General features: G+C 42.2%; 1 protein-coding gene across 2 annotated transcripts in view; it reads right to left on the bottom strand.

Annotated features, from left to right (window-relative positions):
• Nucleotides 1–452, bottom strand: part of SLC16A14 (solute carrier family 16 member 14) — a 13167-nt gene extending 12715 nt beyond the window's left edge. The window contains exon 1 of one of the 2 annotated variants that reach the window (XM_039722443.1): nt 318–452. The gene's annotated coding sequence lies outside the window, so the exon portion shown is untranslated. The remainder of the gene's footprint in view (nt 1–317) is intronic. The other variant, XM_039722444.1, reaches the window with a different exon arrangement.
• Between the last annotated feature and the right edge of the window lie 14684 nt (nt 453–15136).

The raw sequence follows: 15136 nt of genomic DNA, 5'->3' as shown, positions 1-15136 counted from the left end.
GGCGGGGGCGGCGTTCGGGAGGCGGCGCGGCCGCGGCACCGCCCGCCCGCCGAGCACAAAGGATGACCGCGAGTTACCCCGCTGCGGCAGCCGCGCTCCTGCTCCGCCGCACCTCCGAGGGGCCGCCGCCCCCGGCCCCGGGAGCCCCGCGCCGGGGCAGCCCCGGACAGCCCGGGACAGCTCAGCCCCGCACAGCGCAGCCCCGCACAGCCCAGCCCAGCGCGCCTCTGCCGCAGGCGGCGTGGCCGCTGCGCGTTCCCCTCCCGCTCCGGTGCCGCTGCCGTGCGGTGGCTCCCGGCTCCTCCCGAGGTACTCACCGCGTCGAGCTCCGCCAACGCCGCCGTCCCTGAGCGCCTCCGCACCGAGTCCCGCTGTCAGCCCAACCCGCGGCGCTCTCCGCGCCCCGGGACCCCGGGGGCTGCGGCGGGCTCCGGTGTCCACCTGCGCCCCGCTCCGCTCCGCGCCCGCGCCGGCTCAGCCTCGCCCCTGCTCACCACCCTGGGGCTTATTTTCCATAAGAGTGCGGCACCGGTCTGGGGCCTCCTGCTCCCCAGGCAGCTCGTCCTCTGCACCGCCTTGTCTCCATTCTCTGCAATTTCAAATCTCCACGCTCTTTCATTCCTGCGATACCGGCTAATTCTGGTTTGGCAGAGCAGATTTGCAATCCTCTCACATGCACACTCTTGTGGCTGAACGAAGTTTATTGCTGCACAGGTTATGGCTGGAAATTTACATCCCAGAGAGCTGGAGGATATGATCCAATAAAATCAGCCAGTATCGAGATCTTAAGGGCCGTTGAATATGTTTATTTCAGAGTGGCTGGTTGAATTTATGTATCCAAACCACCCTGACAATGCAGCTTGGGAAGTTTCTCTGTATGGTACCTAATTTGCACTATAAATAAGTTTGAAAAATATTCCACCCTTGGGAGAAGAGCTGCAAAAATACATTACTTTTTCAGACCAGTATTCGCTCCTCAGTTACATCCTTCTAAGTAACCTGACTAATGAGGTTTACACTCTGCAATTCATTGCTCTATTTGCAGTGAAGATACCCAGGCTAAGGTGACTATATGCCACCACACATAACTTTGATTCTCAGAGATTCTTGATGTCCTAGCAGTGCACTGAGTAGTATAAATGAAGGTTGTTCAAGAAGAGGTAAGAAGTATCGTGAGAGAAGACAAAATGAGGAGAGGTCAACAGGAATGTTTTGTGCTACACATACTGCCTATGTGCAAAACGTGGCACAGAATCTGTTAGAGAAGAAATGGTCAGAAGAGGGCTAAAAATATTCATTTGGGGCTTTTAAAATATTTTTTTCTGCATTTTTGCTTGACTCCTCCATCTACTGATAAATGCAAGTCTGATCTGTTTTTTTCATTAAAAATGTGCTGATCCATTATGGATCTAATTTATCAAATATATCAATATGAAACACTTCTATCTGGGTTGGGTTCAAATGTGTGGCAGACTGTGAATTATTGCTAGGGCTTCAGTCTTTACACAAAACTTACACTACTTTGCATTGTGGTCTTCAAAAAGAAATCCTTTTCCAGAATAAATAACTAGATTAGTGTCAGAATCTTGTGATTCTTCTTCTTTCAGAATCTTTCTTCATAAACAAAACTAGATTTCCATTTTAAAAGACTGTGACAGTGCATTGCAAATAGGTGTCATTCTACAGAACACACGTTCCCTGATGATTTCATCTTTTACAATAATACCTTGCCCGACAGTGTATGGGCACTTTTATCCCAGAATTTAAGTTGTAACTTGGCATTAGCTTTTTGACTGGAGTCTGTTTTCTTAAAAGGCTAAATGCTAGGGGCTTGGCACTTGAAATTAGCTACTGATTGACTAGTGTTATTACTCAAGCTTGAGACATATACACTTGGATTTATAAATTATCTAACATGCTAACATCCTTTAAGTCTGCCACAGAAACAGATTTGACTGGCTGCTAACCCAGTGCCTCCAGTACCTGAGTGCCGCCTATGTGCCTAAATCCTTGTGCCCACAGAGATTTGATCTGATGGAGAAATTACTCAGCTGTGTCATACTGCTTCAGCAGTTTTGGTTCGTATACCACAGTGGTTCTGGGCTATTGTTTTGGATTTATGTTGTCCCTTGGGAAGATGACTATGTGTGGATCTACTTGAATTCTAACCACTAAACTGTGCAGGTCTAACAGCAAGAGTACGAATTATGTTCAGTAAGGAAAAAAGCCCATTTTGTAAGAATGGAGAGCACAATCCTATGGTATCAGAAAATGTCTACAGTTTTTAGCTAAGAAGAATAAGGTATCTGATCCCCTAGAATAAGAGGTAAACAAAGTCTGACAGACTCTGGTGCCTTACAAATCTTAACTGTGTAAAATGCTTGGATGGCAAGCAGAGCAACCCCGACTAAAAAGGAAGGATGTTTTACTAGTCTCCAAAACATAAAGGTAATTAGATGACATAATATAAGTTAGAGGGAAAGAGGAATGGAGGGAGAGAGGGAAGAAGGCAGAAGTAGGAAGAACTGATAACTCAGTTTCCTTTACTGTCACTGTGGCAGTACAGTCCTAGAAGTGGTAGCTGGAAGGGATCTCTGGGATCCACCCTGTCCAGCCTTCCACTTGAAGCAGGACTGTCACCTGTGGTATTGCAGGTCGGTCATGGCCCTGCTTAAACTGCCCTTGAAAGCCTTCAAGGATAGAGACTGGCCAGCCTTTCTGGGCAGTATGCTCCTGTATAGCACCAGCCATGCATAATCACATGCATCCAGTCACAACTCCAAAGACTCAGCTTGTGACTTTTCCTTCTGGTTTTGCCATTTGCTGCAATTAAGAAGAGTCCAGCTCAATAATCTTTGCCACTCCCCTTTGAACAGTTTTAGGTTGTTGTCTGATATCCTGTTATTTTCCTCTCTGCTAGGCAAATGAAACCAAACTTACTCTAAATCACTTCACAAATTGTATGCTGTAGGCCATTTGCCATCTCATCAGCCCTCTGCATGCCCCTCTCCTGTTTCTTGATATCCTTTTTGGAATGGGGAACCCCAAACAGGACACTTTATCCCAGGTGTGGACTCACTATCACTAAATAAGGAGGGATAACAATCTCCATTCATCTGCTGTCAGTGCTCCCTTCCTAGTGTAGCTCAGACAGTGCTTCACTTTATTCACAATGAAAACACCCTGTTGGCTCATGTTCAGCTTAGTGTCCACTGTGACCCCACATTCTCTTCAGCTGATGCTCTGGCAGCTTGCACTGGTGCCTGGCACTATTCAACTGCATGTGTTCCCTTTGCACTCGTCATCACATTTTGTAAGGTTTCTCTTGCCTCAGTTTTTAAGTTTCCCAAAGACCTCTCAACTGGATCTCTACTGTTTGATTTGGAAATCACCCCTTCTAAGTTAGTATTGTCTGAAAATCTGCTGCAGGTGCATCCTATATAATTATTCCAGCTAAAATCAAGGTAATGAATAATTCTGGTACCAGTATTGACCCTTGAGTGTTCTGCTTGTACTGGTCACCAACTAATCACCCCATACTCTTCAGCTTCAAGCACTTGCTTAATCCTCATTGCTTAAAAGGGTAGCTGTGCTGTAGATCTCACAGACCATTCAACCTTCTGGAAATGCATACTGATAAAAACATAAAGTGCTATTTATCTTCCCAGCACTTTTCCTCTACTGTTGCTGTAGTGCTGATCACTCTCCTCCCTAAAGCTCTCATTAAGCTGCCACCCTGCTTCCCATGAAGTCATAGTGCTGTAGTGATTGATGAGCAAGGTAAGGTCTAAAATAGGAGCTTGGCTGCTGCAGCACCAAGATACACAGCAGAAAAAAAAAATTTTTAAAAATCCTTCTCCCAACCGCTGAACTTTTAACCAGTACAAAGTATCACCAAATGACCCGGCCAATTCTTCATTACACAAGTTACTGTTAAAAGGAAAGATAATTTATGGTATTTATAGATTTTGCCTCCTCTTTCTTCCATGAGCCTCTTTGGGTAACTGAAGAATTCTGTATATTTGCAAGGGCATGTTACATTGGTGCTGGGTAAAAAGGCAAAAGGAAAACAACCTAATATTATCACTTGGCATAGAGACTGCACAGTAGTACAGCTACCTTACGAAACCTTAAAGTTTGTGCCCTCTCTTCATTCTGGTAACTCCAGACTGCCAAACAGAAGTAATGCATATTTTCTTCTTTTCCCACTGCCTGTCTGCAGAGGATCCTTGGTATCTTTGGTGGATTCAACCACAAAACAACATTATCAAACAATATTCTGAGCAAGTATGAACATTTTCAGCAATTCCCCTGCCTACTCCCATGATAGTTGCAGAGTCTTACTCAAATGGGAAAGAATGAACTAATTTGCTATCTTCAAGTTCACTCAATACTGAGGATAGGCCATGGGAATGGAATTCAAAAGTAGAGGAAAAAGCAACGTTTTTATCATTACTTGCATGGAGATTTCCTTTTGGAGAATAACTACTTGTCTTTTCTGTCTTCTCCCTTCTCTCTCTAAGAGAGAGCATTACAGCAGCTACAAAAGGTCCTGTTCAATTTCCTTAGATCCTTTAGGAGGACAGTGCAGAATGATAGAATGGTTTGTGTTGGAAGGGACCTTAGAGATCATGTAGTTTCAAACCCCCTCCTGTGGTTAGGAACACCATCCCCTAGACTGAATTGCTCAAAGCCCCGTCCAGCCTGGTCTTGAGCACTTCCAGGGGTGGTGCAACCACAGCCTCTCTGGGCAACCTCTGCCACTGCCTCATCACCCTCACAGGGAAAAATTTCTTTGCACCATTTAATCTAAGGCTACACTCTTTCAATTAAATTGTGTAAAAAACACACTGTGTATGCTGTGAGAAATGTGAACGTTTCCTGGACTCTATTAAAAGAACCAAAGAATGTTTCTCAGCAGCTGGGGATGCTGCAGAGGTTAACAGTCCTGCCTCAGGGTGGAGAGGCTATTTTATCAGTGACTTGTCAAGATTCTTGTTAGAGGTTCTCCCAGCAACACTGAGCATTGCCTCACATGAGAAGTGCAGCAATGAAGGGAGAAAGTGAGCAGGAGCAGGATACTGAGCTGCAGAAGTCTAAAGAGCTGGCAGGGTACATTGTATGGGTAGGAGTATGTGTGGTGGCTGCTGCTTCTGAGCTGCTGCCATCCCCACACTTTTAAGCTCTTCAGAGGCAGCAGCAACAGCAAACCCACATGTCCATGTTATAGAAAAAGACGTCCACAGGAAAATGTGTACTCTCCAACTCATTATAGTTATTTCCCTAATTCAGAAAGTCACAGCACAGGAGGAATGACACTTGCTAGCAAAACAAAAGAAGAGGTGATGAAACAGTCCCTTTTTGCGGTGTTATTTAACTTCAGCTTTCTACGTTAGCAATCAAAGTTGTAAATTAAGAAGGAAGATAAACTATCTTATCAGGAAAAATCCCATGAGTCCTAAGTGCAACTGTAACACTAACATGTTTTGCACATGGTGATATCTGGCTTTTCTGGTTTAAAACGTGTGAGTATAAGGGTGTGGTTGCAGCTGGCTGAACATCTGAAGTACCGCGTGAGGAGAGAGAACTTGGGGCCTCCAACGTGACTCACGCTGGCACTGCAGTCACTTCCCCCGGGTCAGACCTGGGCATGTAAGAGATCTCAGAGCATGCAGTGCTTGGTGCTTGGTTGTGGGCTGCACCTGTTGCAAATATACCAAATTAACTGCAAATTCCTGCAAGGTCAAATTAGCACTGAACTAGTTAATATAAATGCAAGTATTTCAGTGGCACCAAGGCTATGTCTAATTTTATTGCATTCAAATCACAAATCTGTGTGGAGTATCTTTCTAAATTTTTGCTCTTGAAATGTTTTATTCCAGTGGGTATGAAGTGAAGGTTTTGCATGTGTCTAGTTCAAACCAATAAAATTTGGTTTGTTGTAAATTATGTATAAAGTTTAAAACATATACGTATCTTTGTTCTGTAGTTTTCTTCATGCTTATCTTGACAGACATTTTGGTCAAAAGAATCTTCTGATCTCTAAACATTTTGAGAATATAATATAAAACAGCATTTGTGCTTGTAAACATTGAGTTTTTCTGAGATTGATTTGAACTGGTGATTTTCCTTTCTGTTTCCCTTTTTATTTGCTGTAGCACCGCTGCCAAAGTATTACATTCTTTATAAACAGTTTTTGAAATATCAAAACTTTCATGAAATCCCAAAAACATTTTATAACTTGATTTGGGTAAAGTCCCAAAGCAACATATTTTCAGAAAAGGTATTTTTTAAACACCAGGACAGCAATGGTGTTAGGATTCATGAGAGCAGGTAAACAATGATTAGAGACAGAAGGAGACACATACACTGTCCTCCACTGAATTGAGAGCTGTAAATAATTCAGCCAAGTTACAGCAGGTGACTTCCTCAGCCCACAGCTAAACCGCAGTGTGCCATTAGTGGCTCATATCTCATAAGGTCATCTGCAGCAGTACCTGAACCAGGGACTTTCACATTGTGTGAAGCTGCCAGGGTGTGCTCAGTGTTCTGCTGCTGTTGTGCTCTCCACAGCTGCATGGGCTGCTTTGGAGAGCTGAAGTGTGACTGATCTCCATTAGGCCCAAAAACCCCAGAGATCCTGCAATAGAGATCCCTGTGACAGCTCAGCCAGAACTGTTTGTACAAAAGCTGCCATTATGTGTCTAAGATAGAGCCATTCCTTCCTTCTCAGTAAGTGTTCCAATATCATTTGCTTGTTTCACTGGAGTTTTTCCTATCTCTGCATAGCACTCGTACTGTCAATGACTACAGTTTTCTCTAAACAGACATAGAAAAAAGGAATGTATTATTAAACTGCCTCCAGTTTCTTAGAAAACTTAAATAAATGTAAACAGGACTGCAGAATAGAAATATATTTAATGGGATTTTTTATTTGTGAGCATTTTATAAACTTCAGAATTAAATTCAAACATTGTATTAAGGCCTGGTTTGTGTTTCCTTGTTAAGTTTTTGTTCTTGAACCATAAAGAGAGGGCTTCCTTTGAAATCTATATGAGCACAAACCGAACAGTTGTTACCATGTGCTTAGTTTGTCCATGTCACAGTATATAAAGAAATATTTACAACTTTTCAAGGTCACTTAAACTTCCAGTGCTAGATTACTGCTTTGACAATTGACATATTAACCCCTCCCAGCCTTCTCTACTCTTTCTGCAGTGGGTTTTAATTAAAGTAACATTTCAGCTTTTGATTATGTGCCATCCATATCTGTCCTTTAGGTAGTGGGCATCCTGTGCCCACTGTCCAAATGACCTTACAAATGCATCAGGAATTTGGTCCTGCTCAGTACTCTGAGCTAGAGCAAGTGTCTCATATTTCTGTGGGCTGGGGAAGTTCCCACACTGAGGCAGTTCTGTGGGCACACAGACACCAGTTCTTGTTTTCTTACCTACCACAAACTGCAAACTAGCAGAACCGCGAGTCCAGAGGACGGAAAGGGACAGATATTTGTGTGGATATCATGACTGGATCATCAGGTTATTTAGGTGAAATGGAAACACTGACACTCTGAACAGTTACTGTCAAATTGTATTTGGGGAGGTGAGACTTCTCTGAGCTTCTGAGGTGGAGAGTGACCTGTTGGGTGGAAGAAATCGTGCTCTGATTTCTAAGGAAGCAGTGAAAACAATGCTATACCTGCAGGAATATTCCATATCCCATACTGAATGGAAAGTACAATATAGGTTTGGGGTTTTTGTTATCAAATTAGTAACTGTTACAATTTCTGTTACTTTTGCTATTTATTTTGGATGTTTTAATAAATATGTTAACATCTATGTCTAAAGAAATCAACTTGGTGTAGTATTGATTCCAGAAAGTAACCTAGCAGCAATGAAATTTTAGATTTCAGGTCTTTAGTATTTTAGGAGTTACTTTGTATTTGATGATGAACTGCCTTCCTGGGGTTTTTTCCCCCAAAACTTGACATCATTGCTTTAAATGGTGCCGAATGAAATTGTTTGCAGAATCTGCCCAGCAACAAGAGCCGCTCTCTCTCCCTCTAGCGGAGAATAATAAAATAATTTTCTTTCTGTTTTTCCATATGTAAACCGCCAAATAATGCTGTCAGAGCTTGAAAGCTTTTCTGAACAAAAATATACAGTAATTTAGGTTTCATGTATAACATAAATATTACATGAATAGCATTTTAATATATGTTTTCATATTAATACTTTTCTGCAAGTGCACTGTTTTTAAAATTATTCTATGGATTGAAAAATATTTATGTGTGTAAATATTTACATATATCTATGCACTTTTAAAAACAACAATAAAGCAGTAAAGATTATAAATAGCTCAATCTCAGAAGTACAATACAACATGCTTATGAGCATACAGGAGCAGCTTACTTCTTGGTATTTTCCAGATTGATCCTCAGTTTAAAAATCATATACCTAAATTATAAACCTTTTTTTTTCAATCCAAATGTTTTCAGCATTTGTGGTGTTCACCTTAAAAGAAGAAGGAGGGTGCCACAATACTTGGATGGGATGTGTATCCTCTTTTTCATAACTAGATGCTACAATCTACTGCTTTGTTTCAGTCTCCTAAAAAACAAATTTTTAAAGAACAGCATAAATATCTTCCAAATATTTTGTATTCATTGCAAGTACAAACTTCTTATTCAAGTAAAGATTTACATGACTAAATCCATAACTAGGATGCTAGAAAATACTTCTTATGTATTACTGATAAAATAAGATGTGCCTATAATTATTCTACTTCTAGTTTCCAAAGTGTACCAAGACCATTGTTTCTTGGCTAGATTCCTGTTGCTGTTTTCAGGGGAAAGTTTGATTTCTAACTCTGCTGCTGAGCTTCTTTTTTGTGTTTTTGTTATCTCGCTTTCTCTATTATCTCGCTTTCTCTGTTAGTACTTTTCTTTCCTTTCATTGTTGCCATATAAAACTTCACACAGGTAGGTGGGGGAGCTGTCAGCTCAAGGGAATCTGAAAGATTCACATGTAGGTAACTTCAGAGTCTTCATCTTTCAGGGAGAGGCGCTTTCCCATCTGCAAGTCACTGTCTTGCACTGCATGTCACTGGGAGCATTCCAGCTCCATTTCATTTGAGTTTGTGTATTTGTTGTTCCTACCAAGTCACTAAGGGGTAAAAAGCTACTTGAGAAGAAGTGTTGGATGACAGTTCTGTCTGGGTTGCCACCATCTGACTCAAATACCAGCAGAAAGTAGGTCCCATAGAAAAGAGGGAGAGCTTTTATTTTCTTGTATGGGGGAGTGACTCCAAGACTTGTGGTGTAATGAGTCACTCGAGTTGTAATTGCTTTAAGTAGCTCAGAAACTTAGAGAGGGGGATGGAACAGTGTGCATGCAGAGAGATGACACGGGAGAGGTGGCAGAGATGTCACTGTGGACTCCTATCCATAGCCGTAGTTCTCCCCCAGCATGAGAGGAGCCAGAGGGATGTATGGGATCTCTTGTGCGTCTGTGGCTGCTGCAGCAGCTCTGCACTTCCATCCGGATAGAAACGGGCTGATGAAAATGCATTCCAGATTCTGGAATCTGACAAACTATTACCGGCTCAGTTTGTGTTGTTTTAGGGAGAGTAACGAAGAACAAAAAGCAGAGGAGCAAAGTGCGAACGGGACATTTGTTCAGTAATTGTTTTTATTATCAAATGGAGAGAGAGAAGTAAGAGATTGCTGGACAGGATAACACCGTCTTGTCCTCCCACACACCAGCGTGTAGATGTTGTTTTCCCAAATGCTTATTGCTTTCCTTTCAGTGCAATAAGAATGCAATAAACATTGTTATTTGAGGGAGAGCGAGGGTGTGGGCTCCCAGGCATTCATTCAAGCCAGCTGTTCCCTTCGCCCTGGTTCCAAAATGGACTCGAGCTCCAGCGGCTGGTGCTGCCGGTGGCCCAGGCAGACTTTGGAAGTGCTGGTCCTGCTGTTGCGGTGGCTGCAATGGAAAAAGCAAACTAGTAAATGTTCTTTAATCTAATCATCTGGTCATCTGTGGAGTTGCTTTAATAGGGAATGCAAATATTCTCTTAATACAACTTTATTATATATTAAGGAAATTATTGTTAACCTCTACAAACATCATTTTAGAAGCACTTTTGTTTGTAATCTGAAATGTCAACGTGCTCCTGACACTGGGATGACGATGATTTCTGCTAACCAGGTGCACTGTTTTTTAGGTTAAATACTGCAGACCCTCTTCTCAAGGTTTTATTCAAAAAGGGAAGGTTTATTCAGCTCATACTATTACTAGCCTGACTTTTCTGCCCTTTGTATCTTCAATATATTTCTTAACAGAACTGCATTGCGGCTCTAATGAGGAGCAATCATTAGTTTTAATAAGGCTTCTTGCAAGGGGCAGTGACCACAACGTTTTACTGTCCCTAAAAATCACGAAGTTTTATTATTCCAGTGCCTCCGGCAGTCCCTTTCCCCGTCATCCCGGTGTGAGGCCGGTGCTCCCAGCGGGGCCGCTGTGGGAGCATTGCGAGACCGCTGCGGGGCCGCTGTGGGAGCATTGCGGGGCCGCTGTGGGGCCGCTGTGGGGCCGCTGCGGGACCATTGCGGGGCCGCTGCGGGGCCGCTGTGGAACCATTGCGGGGCCGCTGCGGGTCCGGCGTTCCCCGCCTGCGGGGCCGGCGTTCCCCGTCATCCCGCGCTGGGGCCGCTCCGGGAGCGGCGCGGCTCAGGGCCCGGGCCGGGCCGGGCCGTGCGGGAGCTGCAGCCCGGAGCAGCCTCGGCCGCGGTTCGAGCCCGCCAGGAGCAGCGGCTCCGCAGGGCACGCCAGTGCTGATGCGATGTGACACACACCGGGCAGGCGCTCCCGGCAGTGCGGGGCGGCAGAGACGCCGGCAACACCAGCGCCGTGGCAGCGGGTCACGCTAGGGTCATACACCTTATGGGTTCTGAAAGTTTAGTTATTTGGCAAGTATACATTGGTTTTTTTAAAATATTTTAATGTACTCTATACTAAGATCCATCTGAAAATATTGCTACTAAAGATGTAGCAAATTCGATTAAAATATTTTTAAATCTATGTTAATTTCTCTCATGCTATTGCCAATTTATTGAGTCTTGATGGGTTATTTAAGTAAGCCCACAATAATGGGGGCTTTTTGTTCAACACATAATTAGTCTATATCCTTGAAATTCAATAAAACTTTGCTGCACTAAATAGCAGCTGTTAATGCTTTCTGAGTATCTTTAATATGTACGATTCACAGTACTTGCAAATCATTAAAACATGACATTGTTTCACAAACAATGCCACGTTTGTCACAGAGGAGCCAAGAAATACTGGGAGCAGAGTGCTGAGAAGACAGGAAATAATGAGCTCGTCCTCTGACCCCATTTTGATGCCTCTTTGACCCAAAAAGCGAGTAGTGCTTGATAGGCAGGCATGGCTGATCACCAGGGCCTCTAAGGAGGTTAGAAATTGCATGCAGGAAACCTTAGAATCTCTGTTTTCACATCAGGCTCAGAAAGCTATCCATGGTTTTGATATTTACTGAAATACACCTGACATCTGTTAGAAAGGAGGGATCCTAGCTGTCAGCTGCACTATTCTGAGACTAGAGAATACTGTACAGCAAGTACATACAAAGTCTGACCTCTGTGTCAAATTACCCTGATCTTTCTCCCTGCAGCTCTTCTGGAGAGGTCGGGAAGCTTCTGGGTCTCACCACTGACCTTATCCTCACCTTTTAAGAAAAAATGTTGTGGACTAACTAGGACCACTACTAAAGGACGATGTCTTAATTTTCTGGAGTTACAACAGCCTTACAGAATCAAATTTAATCTTATTCTGCCAATAGCCAACTGCAAACCCTGATTACCTTTTGCGGGGTTAGCATCAAGGCCCTTGGCCTGATTCTGCCAGAGCTCCAGGCAGTTTTAGATAACTGCTCTCACAATATCATTTGTCAGACCAAGGTTTTGGCTTACACAAGATCAGAAGGAAAAACAGTTATCAAATGCATTGCTGAGTCGTGGTTGCAATGGGAGAATGCAGGGAAATACAACTGTTGCTAAATCTTTCAAATGTTACATTAAGTCATTTCATCCTCAGTGCTCTTCACAATTACTAAAGTTAATTTATAAACAGAAGGAAAAAACATTGTGCCCAATAGTAAAAAATGGTTTTTGAAATGCTTTAACTATAGCAAGTAATTAAATAAATTGGAAAGAAGCCTGTATTCTGTAATTGTGTACACTGACCATGAAAAGTGCCAGTGTGTATATATAAAGTCTCATGAAAGAGAGAGGTTTCAGTATTGCCCAGGATCAAGGTCATACCAAGTTAGCACAGGACACTGATCCTGCAGTGTTAGACAAGTATGTGCTGAGGCAGTGAGCAGGACTTTTCACAGCACAGGGAGTTTGGGACGTGCAGTAATTTGGGACGTCTGGGGCCAAAACCATACGGGGCATTTTTCTAGGGCTTTTTTCCTTATGTTTAGAGAGCTAGATTTGCATTTAAAATTGCTGCCTATTTCAAGTTTCTTGGTTTTAATATGTTAGAGGTCTTATGTCCATCTGCTTTGTTCTTTTTGAATTTCTGGCCTCTTTCAGATGATTTCAAATTTAACACCTAAGAACTGAGATGCTAATGACTTCTATGCAGTGTGTTGTATTGTTAAATGTATCTTGATTTGTGTGTTTCTTATGTAGTTAATAATTTTGCTTACAGGTAGCTGGAGCAGCCTGCAGCTGCTCCCCTGAAATCTGTGGGAGTCTTTTAGCTTTGACGGCAGCATGAGCTGGCTCTAACCTAGAGGCCATGCAGCTGGCTTTTACCATACTTAGCTGGGTATGAAATCATTGTATTAGTCAGAACAATGAGGAGGCAGCAGCAAAGCTGAAATTGAAGCTTCAAGGATCTGACTCATTCCGTTTCTGGCGCAAAGAGGTGCAAATTGCACTTCCTGAATTTGCTGCACACCTACCAAACCCCAATTACTGCACACCCCAAATGGGCTGTGCTGTGAAAAGCCCTGCTCACTGCCTCAGCACAGAGCCATCAACTGATTAGCTGTTGGCAGCTGCTGTTTGTAGGATGTTAGCTGAAAGTTATCTGTGTGTTGCTGCAACTCTCTTTACCAGCCCTGCAGTCCTAGCTCACTGTCACCCAGAGAGCCTGGCTTGCTGTAATGGTACCCTGAGAATCTTCAGCTGGACAACAACATGACAGAGCAGGGCCCTCATCCTCTGCTGGTCATAAGGAGCATATTGTCTACTTGGTTTTTTCCCTCAGAACTAGCAAGAATATAGCTCCTCAGATGTGTTCTATCTATGTGTTCTATGGAACTAGAATAATTTTATCACCCTAGTTCATAATATTATATCCAAAAAAACCACAAACCCTATAAACCAAAGCCTGCAAGCCCACTGTGGTCTTGCAGAAAGCATGTTGCAGCCCCTTTTAAGTCACAAGCCCTGTCTGAGAATTATCAAATGCAGTGTGTTGTAGCTATGTGAGTCTGATTCAGCAGGTAATTGTGCATGGAGACAGCCACAAGGTACACTCAGCATGAAGAGCCAGCCAAAGGAAATTCTGCCTGCTGATCTTTGATGGCTGGAGCAAAGGAGGAGCTTTCTAGGACAAGTCAGAGAAGATGGGAGGCATGTTTTCCCCGGTGCCTGGGTCATTATACAGAATGTACTGGTGCAGACACCCCTGGTTGCTGCTGTTTTCTATCCAGGGTAGCAGCTTGCAGATACTCATTTAGGACTGTTATTGACAGCTAGTTTGGGGGAAAGGTTGTTGCCATTCTAAGGCTTGGGACCAAAATTTGCATGATAAATATATGTGCACAATGTCTTAGGCTATTAACAGGTATTCTCTTATCACAGCAAATTAATTAGGAGAACTACATTCTAAGTAAGGGGAGCTGGGATTTGTTACTTTTTCTGTTTCTGTAAAATTTTAGGCCACAGTAAATCTGTGGTAGCTGTGAGGTTATAGTATTTGTTACCGTATTTATATCTCTTGCTATTACTTTTTGAGTCTTTGATGGCATAAAAAACTGTAAATGCCTCTAGAAGGACTCACATTCTAACTATGTAATGACATTGTAGACATTTTGGTTTCCAAGTAACTTCTCTATTTTTGCTTCTCTTTAATTTCTCTTGCTTCTTCTTTTACAATGAGCAATGTTTTAGCAACACAGAGAAGGAAACATGCAAAAAGTACTCCAATTTGAACAGAGACAAAATACAAGGTAAGTTAACTTTCTTTGAAGATACAATCAAATTACATCATATTCCTTTAATTATCAGAGTTTGATTGGCATGAGTGTACTGCTGAATTTGATGTTTTATCTGTTTTTTAAAATTTGTCTTTTCCAAATAAAAGTCTGGGTATTCTCTACATGAAACTCTTATCAGTAAAGGGATGAATTTAAGACTACAGTTTGTGTTACACTCAAAGAATAAAATTATACCCAGTAGCTAAACATCAAAAGAGTGGGGATACATCAGATTATTCTTCTCAGTAGTAAGAAAAACTGTTTCTGGAAAATATACTTTTATATTTAAAGTCAGCAAGATATATTTGAAAATTATTCTTGATATTATTCAGTGAGTCTGCACCCTAAGATTTGAGTCATATATGTCTTTAAATATTGCCTCAGTAGGTTCAAACGTATCAAATTTTCCTACTTCTGAATTATTTTTAGTTCATCATTCTTGTCCTTTAAGTTCACCATGTTCCTATACTCTTTTTGTATTGTGAAACTTCTCCGAATGATATTTCTTAAATTTGGAAATAGATTATTGGTACAAAATCGAAATACTTTTGAATTTGTGCTATCTTCTTAACATTTTACCGATAGTTAACAACATTCTTTCTCATGAGTCTGAATAAAACTGCAGGAGACTAGAAAGCATTCAGCATCAATTCCCACACTTCCATCTTAAACCAGTCCTGTCCAATTGAAACCAGCAGTACCCTTTGGCTTCAGTGGAAGACAGCCCATTATTTTAACTAGAATTACACATAATTTTCTGTCATCATGTGGATATGTTTCACAGTCAGCTCTGTGGTATTACAGACAGTTTAGAAATACCTTTTCTGAACATGAGTCTGAC

This window comes from Passer montanus, unplaced genomic scaffold (assembly GCF_014805655.1).
Source record: "Passer montanus isolate IOZ18808 unplaced genomic scaffold, ASM1480565v1 scaffold48, whole genome shotgun sequence".
NCBI lineage: Eukaryota > Metazoa > Chordata > Aves > Passeriformes > Passeridae > Passer > Passer montanus.
Note: the sequence above shows the minus strand (reverse complement) of the source record. Positions and strands in the feature narration are given on the sequence as shown.